Source organism: Bison bison, unplaced genomic scaffold, assembly GCF_000754665.1.
Source record: "Bison bison bison isolate TAMUID 2011002044 unplaced genomic scaffold, Bison_UMD1.0 scf7180017864034, whole genome shotgun sequence".
Classification (NCBI taxonomy): domain Eukaryota; kingdom Metazoa; phylum Chordata; class Mammalia; order Artiodactyla; family Bovidae; genus Bison; species Bison bison.
Window position 1 is genome coordinate 910,758 of NW_011494606.1, and position 20,736 is coordinate 931,493.

General features: G+C 46.0%; 1 protein-coding gene across 1 annotated transcript in view; it reads right to left on the minus strand.

Moving 5' to 3' along the window:
- Positions 1-20,736, minus strand: part of THSD4 (thrombospondin, type I, domain containing 4) — a 673,841-nt gene that overhangs the window by 572,198 nt on the left and 80,907 nt on the right. The window lies entirely within an intron of this gene.

The following is a 20,736-nucleotide window of genomic DNA, read 5'->3' on the forward strand; positions in this document are numbered from 1 at the left end:
TTTTTAAATAAAGGAAGGGACACACAAAGGCACAAGTACATAGGGCTCACCTATGTGACCCTGGCTTTGGGGACCATGGCCTTGGAGAGCGCAATGCACTGCTCTCACATCTTAACTGAGGCTTACCCCACAGGTCCTTGGGGTCCAGGCTAGAAGGACAGGGCTTCCCTCAAGTCGGTGAGGAGGCCACAGCCCAGTGTCTCCATGCAGTAAAGGCAACGCAGTATCAGGGTTTAGAGGCCCTGCTCCAGAAGCAGATGCCCCTATCACACCCCTGCCACTTCTACCAGTGTGACCAGAAAGTTTCTGAAGCTCTCTGTGTCCTAAAGCGGGATGGTACCTACCTACCTCACAAGGCTCTAAGAAGATTTAAGTTAGGATATCTACACACACAGCAGAGAGCAGGCACTAAATACATGCTTGGTAAAACCATAATGATCATCTTTTCTGCTTCTGTGGTGAATCAGGAGAGATTAAAAATGTCAGAAAGTTAAAGTTCTATCCTGAAGGTGATTCAACATTCCCATGCATTTAACTGGCCCTTTCACAGAGAGCTATCATGCCAAGCAGAGTGCTGAGCATGGGTACCCTTCTGTTCATGATGCAGACAGGCTCTGAGTACCAGATGTATACCAGTGTTGAGCTAGGACCTGAGAACAAGGAGAGAAGCACCCCAGGTTGCACAAATGGACTGGACCTAGCAGCAAAGAGCTTTATGCAGCTTAAGACAAGACTAGAGGAGTCTCCCGGGGAACCGGCTGCCTGGCTGGGTAGGGTATGGGTTGAGAAGTCCTCAGAGGAGGAATCACGGTAAAATAGCTGTAATTATTCTGGTATCCACTTGGTGCCAGATAGCACATGTAATTTCTAGTCCTCTCGGCAGCCCTGGTTACAAACATTCTCGCCTTTCAGAGATGAAGTTTCCCACCCAAGGATCAGAGCCCGTGGCCTGCCTTGGTCATGTGGTTGCAGCAGAGGTTGGACTCGAGTCTCCTCAGCCCCCAATATAGGCAGTTCCAGCACTGCCTGCTCTCTCTCCAGCAAACTGCTCTTGAGCTTCTGGATCATTCCCCTGGAATGTCCTTCGTACCCTTGGGACACCAAGTAACACTATGTGAAAGTCACTCAGTCGTGTCCAACTCTTTGCAACCCCATGGACTGACTGTACAGTCCATGGAATTCTCCAGGCCAGAATACTGGAGTGGGAAGCTGTTCCATTCTCTAGGGGATCTACCCAACCCAGGGATCGAACCCAGGTCTCCCGCATTGCAGGTGGATTCTTTACCAGCTGAGCCACAAGGGAAGCCCAAGAATACTGAAGTGGGTAGCCTATCCCTTCTCCAGCAGATCTTCCTGACCCAGGAATTGAACCGGGGTCTTCTGCATTGCAGGCAGATTCTTTACCACTGAGCCACCACAGAAGCCCTGAGCAACATTTTGACTTTCCTTGAAAGGAGGGTTTTTCAGTGAACCTCAGGCTTCTATATGACATGCATAAATGCCTCCAGATTACCTCAGCTTTTTTTTTTTTAGATATTGGTTTTAGGTAGCATTGTTTACCCAAAACTCCAAGAGTTTGAAGACCTTTCACAGTTATACTCCTCTATCCCCAGGATACCTCTGAGAGGTGAGAAGGTACAGGGACTGTCTTCCCCTTTGTGTGGAACAAACCCAGTAAGGTTGAACTCCTTCACAGCACCTGGAGACACGGAGCCAAGACTACCTCAGAGGGTGGTGTGAGGACTCTTTGAGGAAACCCACCCAAGTGCTTAAGGCGAGTGCTCAGGGAGTGAGTGTAAGCCACTGCTGCAGCACACTGTGGTCATTAAAAGCCCTCCAGATCTCAGCTGCGGGGTAGAGTCCTGGCACTCAGTTACCCTGAAACCATGGGGCTTGTTCAGCTGAGGCCTCCTTCCTTCAACTACAGCCTTCCTAGGTGGTGCAGTGGTAAGGAATCCACCCGCAATGGGCGGGAGACCGGAGTTTGATCTTCCCTCCATGGGAAACTACCCTGGAGGAGGAAATAGCAACTCACTCCAGTATCCCTGGGAAATCCCATGGACCGAGGAGCCTGGCGGGCTACGGTCCATGGGGTCACAAAGAGTCGGACACAGCTGAGTGGCCGAGCACTGTCATTGTCACTCAACTACATTCCAGGGCACAGAGGGGTCTCTGGATGACCTTGAGAGTTTAAACTGGGTCCCTGAAGGTTCAGAGAGTGACTAAGGCAGGATGAGTGAGAGGGCTGAGCAGCTCAGCAAAGAACCATCTAATCAGAGGTTTAAGCCCAGAGCTGGATGTCAACCTGCCAGTCTACGGGCACCATGTTCAGAGAGCTGCAGTGAGAGGTCAGAGGTCATGGGGATGGAGCCAGCAGGAGACATGATTAGAGCAAGGTCAGGACAGAAGGTTCTGTGACTGAAGGGCTGCAGTTTCCTAATCACCAGATGTGAACAGAAGACGGGGATGGCCACACGAGTGACAAATACGGTCAACGCATCAGTCCTAAACTGACCCAGGAGAGAAGGCTTTTCTCTTATTTGTAAATACAAAACACAGTAAACGGAAAACAAGCTTTTGTTCTTTCTTCTCCTCCCTGACATATCCTGATTTATTAATAAACTGATGATGGATTCACTGGGTGATTATAAAAAACAAGTGTCGAATCAGGTTGCAGTCTTGATATATAAAGTAATCCCTAGAGTATGTGGGGCGGTTTGAATGGTGGCTTTCCCCAAAAGATAGGTGCATGCCCTAACCCTGAGAACTTGTAAATGTGACCTTATTTGGAAAAGGGGTCAATGTAGATGTAATTAAGGATCTTGAGATGAGATCATCCTCTTCTGGGGGGTGGAGGGGGCCCTAAATCCAATAACAAGTGTCCTTAGAAGACAGAGGAGAAGGCCACGTGACCATAGAAGCAGAGACTGTGTTGAGCAGCCATAGGCCAGGAGCTGAAAGAAGTAAGGAGAATTCACCCCTAGCTACTAGAAGAAGCACAGTCCTGAAAATACCTTGATTTTAATGTCTGGCCTCCAGAATTGTGAAGGAATAAATTTCTGTTGCTTTAAGCCATTAAATTTCTGGTTATTTATTACAATGGCCATAGGAAATTAACACAGTCTGCTGGTCCTTCCAGGACAAGGAAGAAAGCATACAGACATTTGTGGGGCTCCTTCTCTATGCTGAGCACTGTGCAGACAGCTCACAAGCATGGGGACAGGTTATATGGTATTGGCACCACTAACCCCAGGTCACACTTTACAGGGCCCCTGAGCCACTCTGGGAGATTGATTATTTTGTCTCTTTTACAGGAAGAAACTGAGGCTCAGAGAAGCTGTATGATTCGCCCATAGTCTCTGGCTAGTGAGGGGCACAGACAGGACTAAAATTGAGGTCTCCTGACCCCTACTCTGGGCTTCCCTGGTGGCTCAGTGGTAAAGAATCCATCTGTTGATGCAGAAGACTCAGGTTGGGTTGGAAAGATACCTTGGAGGAGGGCATGGCAACACACTCCAGTATTCTTGCCTGGAAATTCCCACAAATAGAGGAGCCTGGCGGGCTACAGTCCATGGGGTCACAAAGAGTTAGACATGACTGAGCAACTGAGGCACACACATGACTCCTACTCTAGCACTTTTTTTTTTTCATGCAGCATGTTGCCTTCCTGTCTGTGCTTTTAGTGGAAAACAGAAGAGTAAAATGAATAGAAATAAATCCACTTTGATTGTCCTAGTAGAAAGATAATAGGGATAATCAAACAGAGGAAGTATATTTCTGGCACATTTGGGGACTTCAGTTACCCATCACTTCCTGATTTATCATGAACACAGATAACTAAGGCATTGTCTATAATGTCTAGCTTAGACGTGCAGCTAAAAATCCACTTCCTAGAACTAATCCCACCCTTAACTTAGTTTCCTATTGCCCAACTGGGCAGGGTCCCTGGGGAAAGAAAACATGAAACCACATTCCATCCTCTTCTATTCATAAGAATTCTCTAATTTATAAAGTTGAATTATGGTGAGTGACTTGAAATTCCATCTCAGTCCCCATGGTGAGAATCTGACCACAAGCTCCAGAATTGTATTTTTATAGTACACAGCCAGAAACAAAGGGGGAAACAAAGAAACAGAAAGGAAAGAAGGAGGGGAAATGCAGAGAAAGAAAGAAATATCAAAGAAAAAAATAAAGGGAGGAGAGCTTTGGATATCAGCGTCCTAGTTCCATCAGCCTCCCATCTGCCCTATGCTCCTTCCCAGTCCTCCTGACGACCCTCCTCTCTCCTTCTTTTCTGATGATCAAGGAGTTTTCTGTGAGGCAGGATGGGAAAAATTCCAAGTGTTCTCAGACACACTATTCCTAAAATTAGGACTAACCCACAGGACCTTGGTTAGTCAGTGACAAACAGCTAAACCAAAGAATAAATCATAATGAGAGATAAAACAATAGAAGCTCAAAGCTCTGTCAACTGCTAGCCCATTGTCCCTTCCCCAAGATACACACGACATAGCAAGACTGAAGAAGAAAACATGAGGTGCTTCTCAAATGACCCCAAACCACTGATTTCTCTCACTCATTAAGAGTTTTAACAAATCAGTAAGAAAAAAAAACCCAACGGAAGTAGGTTTAAAGGGCATGAATGGGCAGTTTACAGACATTTCGTAAGTTCATGTCTTAAAGCCCTAACCCCAGTGTGATGGTATTTGGACATGGCACCTTTGGGAGTTAATTAGGTTTTGATGATGTCACGTGATGGGACCTCTCCCCTCATGGGATTGTTGTTGTTCATGTCCTACTCTTTGCAACCCCATGGTCGTATACCAAGCTTGCAGCACACCAAGCTTCCCTGTCCTTCACCATCTCCCAGAGTTTGCTCAAACTCATGTCCATTGAGTCAGTGATGCCATCCAACAAGCTCACTCTCTATTACCCCCTTCTCCTGTCCTCAGTCTTTCCCAGCATCAGGGTCTTTTCCAATGAGTCTGCTCTTCATGTCAGGTGGCCAAAGGATTTGAGCTTCAGCTTCAGCATCAGTCCTTCCAGTGAATGTTCGGTGTTGATTTCCTTTAGCATTAACTGGATTAGTATCCTTATCAGAAGAGGAAGAAAAACCAGCACTTTCTGTCTTTCTCTCTGCCATCTAAGGATATAGTGAGAAGCCAGCTGTCTCCAAGCCAGGAAAAGAGTGCTCACAGGAGCATCAAATCTGCCAGTGCCTTGATTGTGGACTTTCCCCAGCCTCCAGAACCATGATAAATAAATTCCTGTTGTTTAAGCCACCCTGTCAATGATATTTTGTTTTAGCAGCCCAAGCTGACTAGTATGGCAGAGAAATACAGCATATATATGAAAACTGTATAATGTTCCATGTAATCAAATAAATGCAAACGAAAACAACAGAATTCCACTTACCCCCATTAGACTGGCAAAGATTATAAAGTTTGACAATATCAATACGGCAAGAATGTTCACAGTTGATGGGAGTCTAAACTGAGGCAGTTCTTAATAGGGAACTTTGCAGTACCTACCAAATTTTAAATGCACAAACCCTTGAGCCCAGCAGCTCTACTTTCAGTAGTTCATCCTTTAGATACACTCAAAATTAGTGCATAACGTTGTATATAGAAAAACTTTTATTGCCATACTTTTCGTGAGAACAAAACCAAAAACTCTGGAAACAACCTGAATATCCATGAAAAGGAGCTTGGTTAAATCCTCTCAAATCTAATCCATTCAAGCAATGGAATACAACTCATCTGTTAGAATGAGGTAGATATATATATCTGTTAAACTGGACAACTCTCCGTAATATATTAATTAGTAAAAAAAAAAAAATACCAAGAAATAGAACAGTATGTGGAAAATAAACCTATTTATAGATATCATCAACTGTTGTTGTTATTAGGTTGCTAAGTCGTGTCTGACTCTTTTATGACCCCATGGTGGGTAGCCCACCAGGCTCCTCTGGACTATAGCCCACCAAACTCCTCTGACCATGGGATTCTCCAGGCAAGAATACTGGAATGGGTTGCCATGCCCTCCTCCAGGGGATCTTCCCAACCCAAGGATTGAATCCACATCTCTCATTTCTCCTGCATTGGCAGGTGGGTTCTTTACCACTAGCACCACCTGGGAAGCCCATAATATTTATATTATACAACTACTTATATATCATTTACATTGTATGAGGTATTATAAGTAATCCAGAGATTATTTAAAGTTTCTGGGAAGAGGCACATAGGTTATACACAATACCATACCATCTTATATAAATAAGAGACTTGAGCATCCGCAGACTTTGGTATCCTTGGGGGTCCTGGAACCCACATTCCTCATATCCAAGGATTGACTATAATGTAGATCTGACAGTGTCATTGGGTAATGAAATAAAAGAATGAAGAATAGCCGCAAACACGCTAGCAGTCACCAAGCAGGAGCACAAGAGAGCTCCACTTCATCCCTCCACCGGAAGAACTTAAACCATTTGACACGACTTTTATAATGTGTAAGAAGCAGATCCAGCTGTCAAATCAAATTGGTGTTCCTTCCATTCCACTGGAGGTTTTCGAGAATGGGGGAGGGTAGATGTAGCGGCAAGATAAGAGAATTGAAAGAGAAGATTTTTCAAAGTACACATACAATGCCATGCCTTTTCCCCAGAGGTTATGATATGTCTTGCCTGGGGTGAGGCTAGGATCCAAAGAGATGTACACTTTGGATAAAATCCTCCAGTCTTCTAATAGTCCCCTTCCTCATATAAAAAACAAGTGCTTGGGACTTCCCTGGTGGTCGTGTTTAAGAATCCGCCTGCCAATGCAGGGGACACAGGTTCAGTCCCTGGTCTGGGAAGATTCTACATGCCGAGGAGCAACTAAGCCTGTGTGCCACAACTACGGAGCCCGCTCGCCCTTGGGGCCGTGCTCTGCAACAAAAGAAGCTAGCACCATAACAATCTCGTGCACCACAGCTAGAGAAAGCCCACGCACAGCAGCCAAGATCCAGGGCTATCAAATTAATTAGTTAATTTTTAAAAAACTGCTTGTTATTACAGGATTTTTCTAAATAGTCACTGTTGGGCATGAGCCAGGGAGCAGAAAATATGGAAGGCATTCAGAGAAGGAGGAGAATCAAGGTAGTCACATCCCTATTTTAACTTGACCTGTGCAAAAGAAGGGGTTGCAGTAGGGGGATTGCTGTTGCTGCTGCTGCTGCTAAGTTGCTTCAGTCGTGTCCGACTCTGTGCGACCCCATAGATGGCAGCCCACCAGGCTCCGCCATCCCTGGGATTCTCCAGGCAAGAACACTGGAGTGGGTTGTCATTTCCTTCTCCAATGCATGAAAGTGAAAAGTGAAAGTGAAGTCGCTCAGTCGTGTCTGACTCTTAGTGACCTCATGGACTGTAGCCTACCAGGCTCCTCCGTCCATGGAATTCTCCAGGCAAGAGTACTGGAGTGGGGTGCCATTGCCTTCTCCAAGTAGGGGGATTAAAACCCCACAAAGGTTTTGGTTTGGATCTGGATGCTGTAATGAACAACACTTTGGGATCTGTTGTATGGAAGTTACAGTTAGGGAGGGATGTTTGTGTAAATGGATACTGATGGTAGGATGTATGCATAGGGCAGCCTGGCAGTCATTACCTCTTCTCTGGGTCCTTTAGGAAATCCCCCTCCACGCTGGATGAAGTATAATAGGAATGTATTCAGGGACCCTGACAGCTGAAGCCAAGGTAAGCAGTGTGAGCCAACTGAACAATCCCTGGAATCTGAAATCTCCAGTAAAGTGGCCAAAAGACCACAGACAGCTTTGGGTCCTTCATCCTGATCCCATTGCTTATGCTCTGAGACTATTCCTGTTGCTCTCTGGAGTGCCTCAGTGCCTATCTGCTTCCTAGGCTGGTTACAGTGAGTTCTCCAATGCTTATGTTAGTTTCTGTGGCTTGCAGTTAAGAATCCTAAATGATATCTGTGTGTGTTTAGTTGCTTAGTCATGTCCGATTCTTTGCGACCTCATGGACTGTAGCCTGCCAGGCTCCTCTGTCCATGGGGTTTCTCCAGGCAAGAATATTGGAGTGGGTTGCCATGCCCTCCTCAAGGGGATCTTCCCAACGCAGGGATCGAAACCAGGTCTCCTGCATTGCAGGTGGATTCTTTACCATCTGAGCCACCAGGGAAGCCCAAATGATATCTAAATGATTGAAAATAAGATCATATGTGGCAATCAAGATAAGATGAAAAAGTTGGGTCTGCCTTTGGCATACGACTTGGAGAGAAAGCAATGACTGGGATGACCAAAGGTGGTCCTGACTTGGCAGAAGCCTCAGGATTAAAGGAGTCCAGGGCTGGAGGCTTCATATGGAGACAACAGTTGATCACGGTCAGTGTAACCAGAGAACCGAGGCCACCATGGAATAGGAGGCACTAAGTGAATAGGAGGTTCACAGGGACAGATAGCAAGTGAGCTTAGAGAAGAGTTGGAGAAGCAACAATCTGAATGGGGTGGCTGTGTTTTATTTCATCATCATCTTTTTAAGGTGGATGAACATATTTGACTAAAATAGGATGGTCAAATAAACTGGGGCTTCATGACTCAATGAAATATCATCATCATGAATAATACAGAGCAATGTGAAAAGAGTCCTGTAATATAATACTAAGTGGAAAATGCCAAATACAAACTTGTAACTATACTGTGATTATAAAAATGTAAAGATTCTGTAGGCATACGAACAAAGCCTGGAAGGGGACATGGAAAAATGAAAACATACGATTTGTTACTCAAGCTGGACCCAGGGTAAGTTTTCTTGTAATTTAAAAAAGTGCAGTCATGGTTATAATATTCCTTGCTCAATAAATAAAAATAAATAGATTAAATGCAGAAAGATTCAGAACAGACTGCTGGGGGATGGGGAGAGGTATGGAATAAACCAAGTGTTGGTGGAAGTCCTCCTCACAGAAAGCCCTGGGAATTTCTCGTTGCCACCAGTAGATCCATAAGCAGGAACAGTTCTGAATGTTTTCAATGTATTTGGTTTCGGTACTAATGTGAAATCATGTAAGATTTCACTGGTTTCTAATTTTCTTTCTACAAAATTAAACCCACCATCTGTTCTTCATAGAAAGGGAGTCCCATGCAAAGTCTGACATTCTAAAGGCTTGTTCTAGAAGAGACTGGAAAATAAGCCTTTGGTTTTAGCCACATAACCAAATCAACACCCTAAAGCAAACACGACAAAAACACACCTTGGAGTTTCATCCCAGCAAGCAAAGCCTTGGGACTCTGATAGCACACAGAAGCAGGCACGTCGAGCTGGCACCCCAGCTAGGGTATTTGTTACCTGCGCAGGAGTACTGGGAGGTGGGGCACCTTGATGAAGAAGCTCCAAACTCAAACCAGATGTAAATGAAAGACCTCCATGATGGTTTTCTCAGAGACACAAATTCAGCCTGATATTTTAACCAGCTATCTTGACTCTGCTACAGCACAGACTGCAAAAGCCCCTACTCTTACCTTTCAGCATAATGTCAAGGCCAGCAGCTGCAAAATGAATGTAAGAATCTCACAAAAATGGGAGACTGGAGTAAAACACGCTCAACCTTGATCATCACGTCAAAAGTTTATACATAAGAGAGCTCTACAAATGCATTTTAAAAGGATGCATTTGCATAAAACCATAATAAAGGGGGAGGAAGCCAAGGGAGAGAGAGAGGGAGATGTGTGGAAAGAGGAATACCAAGCCTCAGCTAAAGCATGAACCATACAGAGGAAAACTCATTGACAGGGAGCCACCCGAAAGCTAAGTAAGTATGAGTTTTGTTGCCCTGCAAATTCAAGTCTATCTGCCAGGCCCTTGGGCCCTCTCTTAACAACTGTGTTCACTGAGTTGACGAATCCTGACAGTAAATGATCTTAAATTCATCAAACTCCATCATATCCATCCACAAGTATGGTACTTGAGTATCTGTTGTTATTCAGTCGCCCCATCATGTCTGACACTTTGTGACCCCATGGACTGCAGCACACCAGGCCTCCCTGTCCCTCACCATCTCCTGGAGTTTACCCAAGTTCATGCTCATTTCCTCAGTGATGCCATCCAGCCATCTCATCCTCTGTTGCCCTCTTCTCCTTCTGCCCTCAATCTTTCCCAGCATCAGGGACTATGTTTGCAACAGATGACCAAAATACTGGAGCTTCAGCTTCACCATCAGTCCTTCCAGTGAATATTCTGGGTTGATCTTCCTTAAGATTGACTGGTTTGATCTTTCTGCTGTCTAAGGGACTTTCAGGAGTCTTCTCCAGCACCACAGTCTGACCCAAACACTGGAGAACAACACAGATATACCCTTGTCCTCCTAAGTCCTAGTCCCGTGTTGCTTCTCCATGTGTGACCCACCTGGTACCCACAACGTCATCAACTTCACATCTGCTGGAGACATGCAGATCCCTGGATCTCACACCAAACCTAGTGAATAAGAATCTCCTGGGTGAGGCCCAGGAATATGCATTTTAAACAAGTTTCCCCAGAGATTTGAGTGCATCCTCTGGTTTGAGAATCACTGGTCCCTGGATGCCTCTAGAGCAGCGGTCCCCAACCTTTTTGAAACCAGGAACCAATTTTGTGGAAGACAATTTTTCCATGGACCTGGGTTGGGGGAATAGTTCAGGGATGATTAAAACACATTATATTTATTGTGCACTTTATTTCTAATCTAATGCTGATCTGACGGGAGGTACTGGTTCCCAGCCCGGAGGTTGGGGACCTCTGTGATGGAAAGCATCCAACTGACTTGCCCTGTGGGCTTTGGGCCTCTACTACACACGGCTAATTCCTAACCCCCAAATGCTCTAGCCACACTATTTTATTGCCCTCAAATTCCCTGCTTTTCGTCCCACCTTTTTCACTTCTGTCATTCAATTTGATGACAGCCTAGAGTTTATCAAACGAGACAGGAAAGCATCCACAGAAGGATACCTGCCTCACATGGGATCCACGCTAAGCAGCCTCCGTTTGAAATGTACTTTTAAGAAAGGAAGTACAGCAGCAATTGGAACTGTAGGAAGATGAAAGAGAAGGGAAGGGAAGACTCGTGGGAAACCCTGGACTGGCCCCTGTGTTCTGGTCCCAAGTCTGCTGTAACTCACTTTCTGATTTGGGGCACGTTGGTCTGTGGCTCTGGACCTCAGTTTCCATATCAGTAAAATGAGCTGGTCGGGTTTGATGAGGGCTGGGGTCCCTTCCAGTGCTAACAGGCTCTGATTTTTCCTGGAAGAGAGCTGACATTCCTTGCCACGTATGGATTCGCTTCAAGTACCACAACAGAGAGGCAATCCCACAGGTTGTGCCCTGGGGTCCCCACTGCCAGCCAAGAGCAGACTTTCAGCACAGAAGATCTTCCCTAAATGTGGTGCAAAGGAGGCCCGGATGCCTTCCCATAGTATTCAAAGGCAGCCCGGCCAAAAGGATGGAATGAGGTGAATATTTGAATGTGATCTGCATAATCGGAAACACTCCCCCTTCTGAAATGGACCTGACTTTTTCATCACCAGCCACATGGAAATCATCCTTTGTTGTAACTAGAAAATAACACAGAGCATGTGCCTGGGTCCCCAGGCCGCCCTGTGTGGCTGCACAGTTACTCGGAAAACACAAGCAGATGTCTTCTCTGTGCGCAGGGCCTGGGTGTGTTCTTTTGTTCAGTGGCTGGTCCATTTGGCCTCATGCTCTCAACAGCAATCCACTACCTGCAAGCCAAGCCAACCGGGACAAGTCAAAGTAGTGAGTAATTCACACAATAAAGAGTGCTGGCTTCTGGACCGGAGGTTGACTCAGAACCTTCCAGTAGAGACTTCTGCCTGGTGATTTGGCCATTTGCATCTGAGTCAATAGCCAGCACTCGCCGGGAAGCAGCTGGGATCAGCAGGCTCCTAGAAGGAAGGCAATTTGAAAGCATCCCCTGGAAATTGGCAGTATCCCATGCAGAACAGAGCACACAGGAGACATTCAGTGAACACTCTGCGGGATGAAGGAGGCTGCAGATGGGTTGAGATGGGGCCCTACCTGGATTCCCAACTTCAAGTCCTTCCCTTGCCCACTCACTCCTCCTCGTGCCATCAAAGCTATTTTCTCCAAATCTAGCCCTACTGGATTACTCTCTTGCTTACCAATGTGTCTTGAGTTCTCACTCTCCAGAAGATAAGATCCAAACTTACTTTGTGCCATGGCATTTGAAGCTTTTCATAAACCTCATAAACCAGCCTCACCCTTCCGTTCCAGCTTCAAGTCCTCTGCTGCCCTCTCCCCGAGTCCCCCACTGCGCTCATGGCATAGATAAGTTGAGAAGGAGGACACGTGCTTCTCCCCTTCTGCCTTCACCCTGCTAAGCTCATAGCTCAAATGCCTCTCCCTTCTCCCTTCCTCCTCTGCCTGGGAACTCCTACTCAGCTCCAAAGACCTCTCTCTTCCAGGTCTAATGGTCTCTCTCCCATGCTGCAGGGTCATTACCCATATCCCTCTCCATAGCACTTACCACCTAGCACTATAATTATCTGTGTACATAACTATAATTATCTGTCTCCTCAACAACACCATGAGCCCAGAAGGCAGGGATTATGCCTATTTATCTTTGTCTTCCATTTACTCTCTCTAACAGCACCTCTTACAGTGTCTGTCACCTGGCAAAGCCCTCGGAGAATGTTTGATGGAAGGATGAATGAGCACAGGGATGAATGAATGACGAATGTACCAACTGCTTGACTTCCTGCTTTGTGAAACTTCAAACACCTCCTCTCCCCAGAACAGCATGCCCGCTCTCCTATCTCTTCAAAGTAATGCACTCAGTATTTGATTCCCTGATTATCTCCTGCCTTTTGAAACTTTCTCTCTCCTTGACTACAGGACACCATGCTGTCCTAGATTTCCTCCTAAACTTACAGCTCTCTTCTCTTCTGTTATCTAGGTCTTTTATCTGCTGGCTTCTCCTCTTTTATTTGCCCTTCAAATGTTAGGGCTCCACTCTTGGCTTTCCAATCTTATCCAACTCTTCTTACAGGGAAATACTGTAGCATCAGCAATGATCTTTCATGATGATACCTCCCTTATTAATGAGTAGCCCCAAACTCTCTCCCAAGCACCAGATTTATATTCTAAATCACCAACTCTACTTACCTACACATGGGCTTCTCACACTCAATATGTCATCTAACAAGGACCTGAATACCTGTTCCACCTTCTGATTCATCCAACTGGTCATAAAATATGACAGCTTGACCTCAGAAATGTCTCTGGACTCTGTCCCATTTCCCGCACCCCAGGGCCTGTGACTGGGGCAAGGTTTCACTTTCATTTGCTCCTACGTCTCTATCCATTCAACCCCCCTCCCCTCCACTTCCAGAATTACAGTCCTAAAAATCACACATCCAAGTCCCATGTTTACTGACTTCAAGAGGAAGGCAATGGCACCCCACTCCAGTATTCTTGCCTGGAGAATCCCATGGACGGAGAAGCCTGGTAGGCTCCAGTCCCTGGGGTCGCTAAGAGTCAGGCACGACTGAGCAACTTCCCTTTCACTTTTCACTTTCATGCATTGGAGAAGGAAATGACAACCCACTCCAGTGTTCTTGCCTGGAGAATCCCGGGGACAGAGGAGCCTGGTGGGCTGCCGTCTCTGGGGTCGCACAGAGTCGGACACGACTGAAGCGACTTAGCAGCAGCAGCAGAGCTCCCCTCTGCCTCCAGAACTAGTCCCCCAGCCTGGCTCATAAGCCCCCCTCACTCTTTGGCTTCTTCCTGGGCCTGCAGCCTCCCCTGCTAGCACTTCCCTATTCTTAACTTCTCACTCAGCTGCCCCAAGTCTGTGCCTAATGTCGGAGAAGGCGATGGCACCCCACTCCAGTACTCTTGCCTGGAAAATCCATGGACAGAGGAGCCTGGTGGCCTGCAGTCCATGGGGTTGGGAAGAGTATAGCCCATACTCCTGGGCTCAAAAGCCCTTGCTCCCACCTTCACCTGGTAAGTTCCTGCTCATTCTTCTAGATCTCCTGGATGTCACACCCTCTTTGCAGACAACCCCAACTCTCTAGGCAAGGATGGCTGCTCTGTTCTTTAGGCACTCAGAGAATTTTGAGCACACTTTACTGTATTCCATTATAACTTCTTGATGTGTCTCATACCCCAAGTTGTGAAACAAAACCAAATATAAATTTCTTGTGCTCATTTATCAATGGAATAAGTATAAAACTGAGAACAACAATAAAAAATCAAATTAACAATATTAATTTAATGTGATGGATGGTTAATGAAACTAGACATTGCAGAGTGTGACCAAGATATATCTAAGCTTTTGAAATTTTGCTTATTGACTACATTCTTCCAAATTTGAGCATGATGAACTATCATTTGAGTTATTTTTTTTCCTGTTGAAAAATGAACTTATTTTAAACCACCAATGCATTACAGAGAAAGGTCTATGTATAAAGCTGAAGAACAGTTTAAATCCTGCTTAATTAAAAATATTCAGTATTAGTTACCACTGTACTTATTAGGAATGAGTGTGAGCTGGGTCACGAAAGACAGAACCTGTGCATACAGCTGAAGGTGGACCTGGCTCTGTATTTCTACAAGATGGGGTGTTTGGAGATTGATACCCAGATGGTACCACATATATCTCCACCCTTCTATGGACTGAAAAAATTTTAAACCTTTCCTTACTAAAAGGAAGCTATAAACTATCATTCAGATTACCCAGAATAGACTTATATTAATATTTTTAGGTTATCATCAAAATGAAAATTCTCAACTAAAAAAATCTAATTTAAGATGCAGATCACCAAGCATACACAAAAGACTCCAGGGATCTATGGGTCATTGGCTTATAAAACACTGTTTTAATTTTAAAGAAAAATGATGAGGCTGAAAGCCAGGATTTGACTCCAGGCTGGGCTGATTCCAAAGTTCAGACTCTTCTCTCTCTGCCCCTGGTGTTTAATTCTCGAGAATGCTCTGAGGCCCAAATAGTGGGCATCAAAGAGCTTCAGAAGCTATAAAGCCCTTTTGTTGTTTAACTGATAAGTCAGTGTCCGACTCTTTTGCAACCTCATGGATTGTAGTCCGCCAGGTTCCTCTGTCCATCAGATTTCTCAGGAAAGAATACTGGAGTGAGTTGCCATTTCCTTCTCCAGGGGATCTTCCTGACCCAGAGATTGAACCCATGTCTCCTGTATTGGCACATGGGTTCTTAACCACTAGCCACCAGGGAAGTCCCATAAAACGCTATATGATGGTTAGTTGAAGGTTATTTTATTATTATTTATCTAGGTCAAAGGAAAATACTTCAGAAAAGGAAAAGGCCTATTTTAGGAAGTGTTCTACCTTGCACAATTTGATGCCTCTTTAAGGAGATAATATTTATATCAGTTCTCTCCATATATTCAACAGGTTACAACTCAAATCTGATATTGTTTGATTAAGGAGGTAAAGTTATTATTTACATGTACCATGGGAGCAGGTGAGTAGAATACTGGGGCCTCCCAACAAAGGAAAGGATGCTAATTATCAGGGGCCCAGTTGCAAATGAAACTGGAAAACTGCTGCTAAGCCAGGAACACCCATGAGCAGCCATTACCGGAAGAGGTGCAATCGTCTGGGAAGCAAACAAATCTTCTGACCCTACCATTTCCATGGTCCAGGTGAATTCCTTGGTCACCTTTGAGAGTCTTCTCATCACATCCAATGACCTATAAAAATCTATCTCCTTGTGTTTAAACAGCATTTCTTTGATTCTTCTAAAAAGAGAGGCAGGTAATGTCTACTACACCCCAACCACGTGCCAGACAGGCACAGTACTAACTTACTCGACTGGATTTTAAAGCTAGCTTCCCCACACTCATCAGTTGTTATTGTTTGGTCACTAAGTCGTGTTCAACTCTTCTTTGAACCCATAAACTGCAGCCTGCCAGACTCCTCCATCCATGGGATTTCCCAGGCAGGAATACTGGAGTGGATTGCCATTTCCTTCTCCAGGGAATCTTCCAGACCAAGAGATGGAACCCACTCTCCTGCACTGGCAGGCAGACTCTTTACCACGGAGCCATCCATGAAGTCCCATTGCCAATCACACCTTAATTCAAATGTCATCTCCTCAATGAGGCTTCCCTGGCCACATCATCTAAATTAGCAAGTGTACATGGGCACACAGGTACACACTTGTACACACACACAGACACAAACATACACAGACATAGTCACACACAGAGTCACTATTCCATTGTGCTGTTTCGTTTCCCTCATAGCAGTTATTACAGTCTGAAATACTCTTACATGCTTGCTTGTTTATTTTCTATTGCTCCCATCTAGACTAGAAATGCCTCCTTATACATGAGGATCTTGTGTTTTCACCTCTATTCCCAGGCCCTAGGAGCAGAGCCTGCCACATAGTAGATGCTGAGTGGTTGTTGAATGAATATGCTCTATTCAGTAGGAAACATCATCCCTCTATTATAACTGAGAAGCTAATGTATTCTGCTTAGGTTTAAGCTGCTGGAAAGTGATACAGTCAGAATGGAAACTTCAACCTACCTGCTCCAGGAGCCAAGACGCACACTCCTCCACCTTCTCTAACCGGGGCTATTAGCAGCGCACCAGACATCCCAGGGAAAAAAAGAAAAGATGTGGGACCTTCCCCAATAACTAATTTCCTCAGGACGTATGTGTATGTGAATTTTTCCCTGATGTTAAGTAATTTAGAACATTGTTTTAAAATTAAAACGATCAGTTGTACTTGGGGACAGAATGTTACATTTCCAAGAATATTTAAAGAAAATAGTAGACTTCAAGGAAATGTTGAGCTCTCAGTAGGCCACTCTAGGCCACTCCAAAGATTGTATTCTGCTTGATTATGTGCCTGCATGGGCGTGTGTGCAAATGTTCACACTCTTCTAGTGGGACATTTGGAGGAAGACATTTGGGAAGCCCCACACTGTACTGGCCACCACTCAGAAGTGCTGGAGTTGAAATGATTTAGCAGAGAAAAAAGTAGCTAAGGGATAACAATCCTAAACAATGATGTTCAAGGTAAGGAAAGATGGTGCTAGAGAGAGAAAGGTCAACAGACCTCAGCTAAAGTGGTTTAGGTGAGAAAGCAAAAGCAAAGACATTATTTGAAAGAGACTCTGTTGCAAGGATGGTTGCAAAGCCTCCTTCCCAGAATGGGTCAAAATAAAACAGGCTTGTCTTTCTGGGATGGTGTAGGTGTGGTCTTGCCCGGAAGAGACAATCTCTGGAACTTATTTCCATTCTGAGAATGCTATGGTCTAGACCCACCAGCAACAGCCAAATTAGAAGCGCCTACCACTGTTTTTGGAATGATAAAAAGGCGGGGGGTGGCGGGGGGGTGGATTCTTAACAGACTCTGGCTTGATCAGAAACTTCTGCCCCAGACAGTCATAGAAAACTTTGCCTGATGCAGCATCCTTGCTCAGGCGAGGAACAGAGCAGCACACATCCCCTGAAGGTCAGAGGAACCTGTCTGCCAGGGGAACCGGGACGCCCCTGTCCATGCAGACGTGGGTCATGTGGCCAGCCCCGAAAGGGCCTCCTCTGCAGCATTCATAGGCTTCCCCAAACATTTAAACTCTCCCTGGCTGTGAACCAAGAATCCCTCTCAGAGCCAACAGCGTACAGCCCATTAAAAGCCCTGTGCAAATGCAAACACTCTCTCCATTAGACAAGGAAGAAACAAGAACCACGTTTTGGGACCGTGCTAGCAGTTGTTGAAACCAGACCAGGGGCTAGAGTCCCTGAAGAGGAAATATCACTGTATTAAAAACCACAGCTATTTCCAAGGCTCACAGACGATTATGCAGGAGACCAAAGGTGCCGTAGGAAGTGCTGGGAGCGCAGGCGGGTTCCGCCACGTTTAGGGCAGGACAATGTGGAGGAACCAGAGGCATCTTTGGATTCTCGAACTGCTCGAGGCTTGAGATCCAGTGTGTTGGATGGTAAGAACACTGCAATCGTATAAATGTATTTAATCCACACCCTAATCCTGGGAGGTTAGCGTCCTCCCTTTATCCACAGGAGGGTCATCTATCTAATTGGTTAGAATCCCTTATGCTGCCTGGACCACATTTACTGGCGAGCAGAGGTACCACTTTGAAAGCTTCCATCCTCTGGCTCTTTCTTCCACAGCAAGGGGTCCTCCACCTCTTTTTTTCTTACAAGGTCTTGAAAGTGCTGGTCACTGCTTAGGGCTCACAGAGACAGAAGGTTCCATTTAGGCCTCACATCCAAGCTATATAATCCACATGTGCTTTGTCAGAACTCTGCACTGGGACCCATTAGGCACTGACCCAGGTAAAGTGTTTTCTGGCATTTTCCTCACAACATAACTCTTACTGTAAATTGGATATAACGGGAATGGTTAAACAATGAGCACGTCCACCATCACGTGGATGTTGGCCATGTGGGATTCCCAAGGGAAGCCAGCCAGGGACACAGAAGGAGCCACCACTAGTCCCCCAAGTGGGCACAACTCTGTGCGGGGCTTAGGAGCCACCAAGATGGTGTCTCCTTCTGAGGGCGGCGGCTGTGAATGGAGCTGCACTGAGTTTGGATTTTCTGCTCCCTGTTCCCCACACCGTATCTCAATTTTGTACTTTATTGATTGTAACAATGGATCATGATGACAGCAGCCTATATATGTTACCAAATTACACCCGGTGGCCATTAAAAAGCCTTTATTAATTCTTACAGAAAACCTTATTATTGCACGTACGAAACTCTCAAACACTTAACCCTTTTCTTCCTCCGAAGCATGGCTTTGATGACTTGATGTTTAGCACAAAACCTCTCAGGGGCATAATTAATGCATCATAAGGACACAGAAGTCTTTGTCTCTCATCTGCTACTGTTGTCAGGGTCTCTCTCTAGCTCAGGAATCCCACAGGCAGGATGCAGGCATTGAGGCATCTCTGGCAGGAATACCAGTGGATGACATGACGAGCTTGCCAAGGTCCAGGGCTGACATTTCCCACAAGGTGATCTAAGTCACATCGCCAGTGAGAGGTGGAGCTTGAGACACCAGCTCGGGATTTTTCCACCAGCCCTGCCCCCAGTCAACCTGCCAGGCAAGGCCAGAGGCCTGCAGAGCAGCCGACAGGGACTCGGCAAAGCACAGACCAATGTGAGGAGTGATGGGGTTCTGGCTGGGAGAACAGCCACAGAAATGAAGGAGGAACACACCAGGCCCAGGAATGTGGAGGGAGCTGGGACGTGCCCTATGTGCCCCACAGCCTCCAAAACTCCCGACTGAAAGAGAGTCTGGGGAAAGTTCCCGAGGCGCCTGAAATACTTCCTGCTACTGTGGTTTCTAGAACAATGGTTCTCAATCGGAGGCCATTTTGCCAACCAGGGGACATTAGAGAACGCCTGGACACATTTTTGGTTTTCATAGTTGAGGGTATGGGGGATGCTGTAGTATCTAGTGGGTGGAAGTCAGGGATGCTGCCAGCATGCTACAATCCATGAGACAGTCATCTCCGCACCCACTCCGCTGAGATCTTCAGTTCTTGGGCCCAAATGTCAATGGCCCTGAGGATGAAAATTTCTGCTCTGGAACGAGCCAGGGATACCCTGACTCCACTCAGCCTTTCTCTCCACAGAGTTGTCTCTGGCTTGTGCACAGCTAAGGAATCTGGTCCCCAGAGCATTAGCACTGTGACTGAGAGGAGCAAGGGGGAGGGTACAAAATGAGAGGGAACAACAGCTCAAAAGGAAAAGGTCCAAAGGGAATGGGGATGTGGCTGTGCGTGTGTCGGGGATCCCGAGACCTGCCCTTAGCCTTGCTTCTAACATCTCACGGTACTGGTGCAAAGAGCCGGGCAGGCAGTTTGACCCCGAGTGCCTGGCTAGTGGATGTTGATATGGGCTAATTTTAAACAAGGTCACAAATAAAATGACACATCAGGGGATTTCCAGTGAATCTATTAATAGGGGAACTGCTTATGCCAGTTGATTAAACTTAATACTACTGAGGTTAAATAGGAAAGATACCCAGAGTGAAATTGGTCAGTCTAGAATGAAAAGGAATGCTGCTCTGACTCTTTAAATGGTTGCCACCGGGCCCTTGGAATGCTCAAGCTGTAAGTGAGTTTTTATTTAAAGGCCCCTGGGTCATCCATATCAGTGGATGGTGGTCTGGCCACATATGCAGTGCCAAGACAGCTAACCTAGAGCCCATGCCTCCCCGCTGGCCTTCTCAGACGCTGGGCACACCTGGCCAGGTAGAAGAGGTAGACTGCCAGGTTACCAAGCCCCTTACCCTGGACCCCTTATGACCCCTTCTGCCCTCCATGCCCAAAGCTACACCATGACACCGAGACACCTGTAATTTACATTCCTCCAATCACTGGGGAAACCGAGGCAACAGTCACCTGGTGGGGAAGGAGGGAGGAGAAGGAATGGGTGACCCCGCAGGCCCTCCCAACCTGATACGTAAAAGTCTCCATGTCTTGGATGTAGGTGCAGGGGAGACCGATAGCAAAGAAATGGGACAGAGCTGCCCATCAGGCAGAGGGTGAAGGAGGCAGTGTCTGGGCCACAGCCTTCCTGTACAGCCTCACAGGTCACCGTGTTGGCCTTTTCTGTCCCTGCTTTGATCTCTTCCCCTTCCACACATACAACTTTCAGATTTGAGGTCACACATGGATTTTTTCAGGAGCCCTTATCTTTGTGGCATCAGT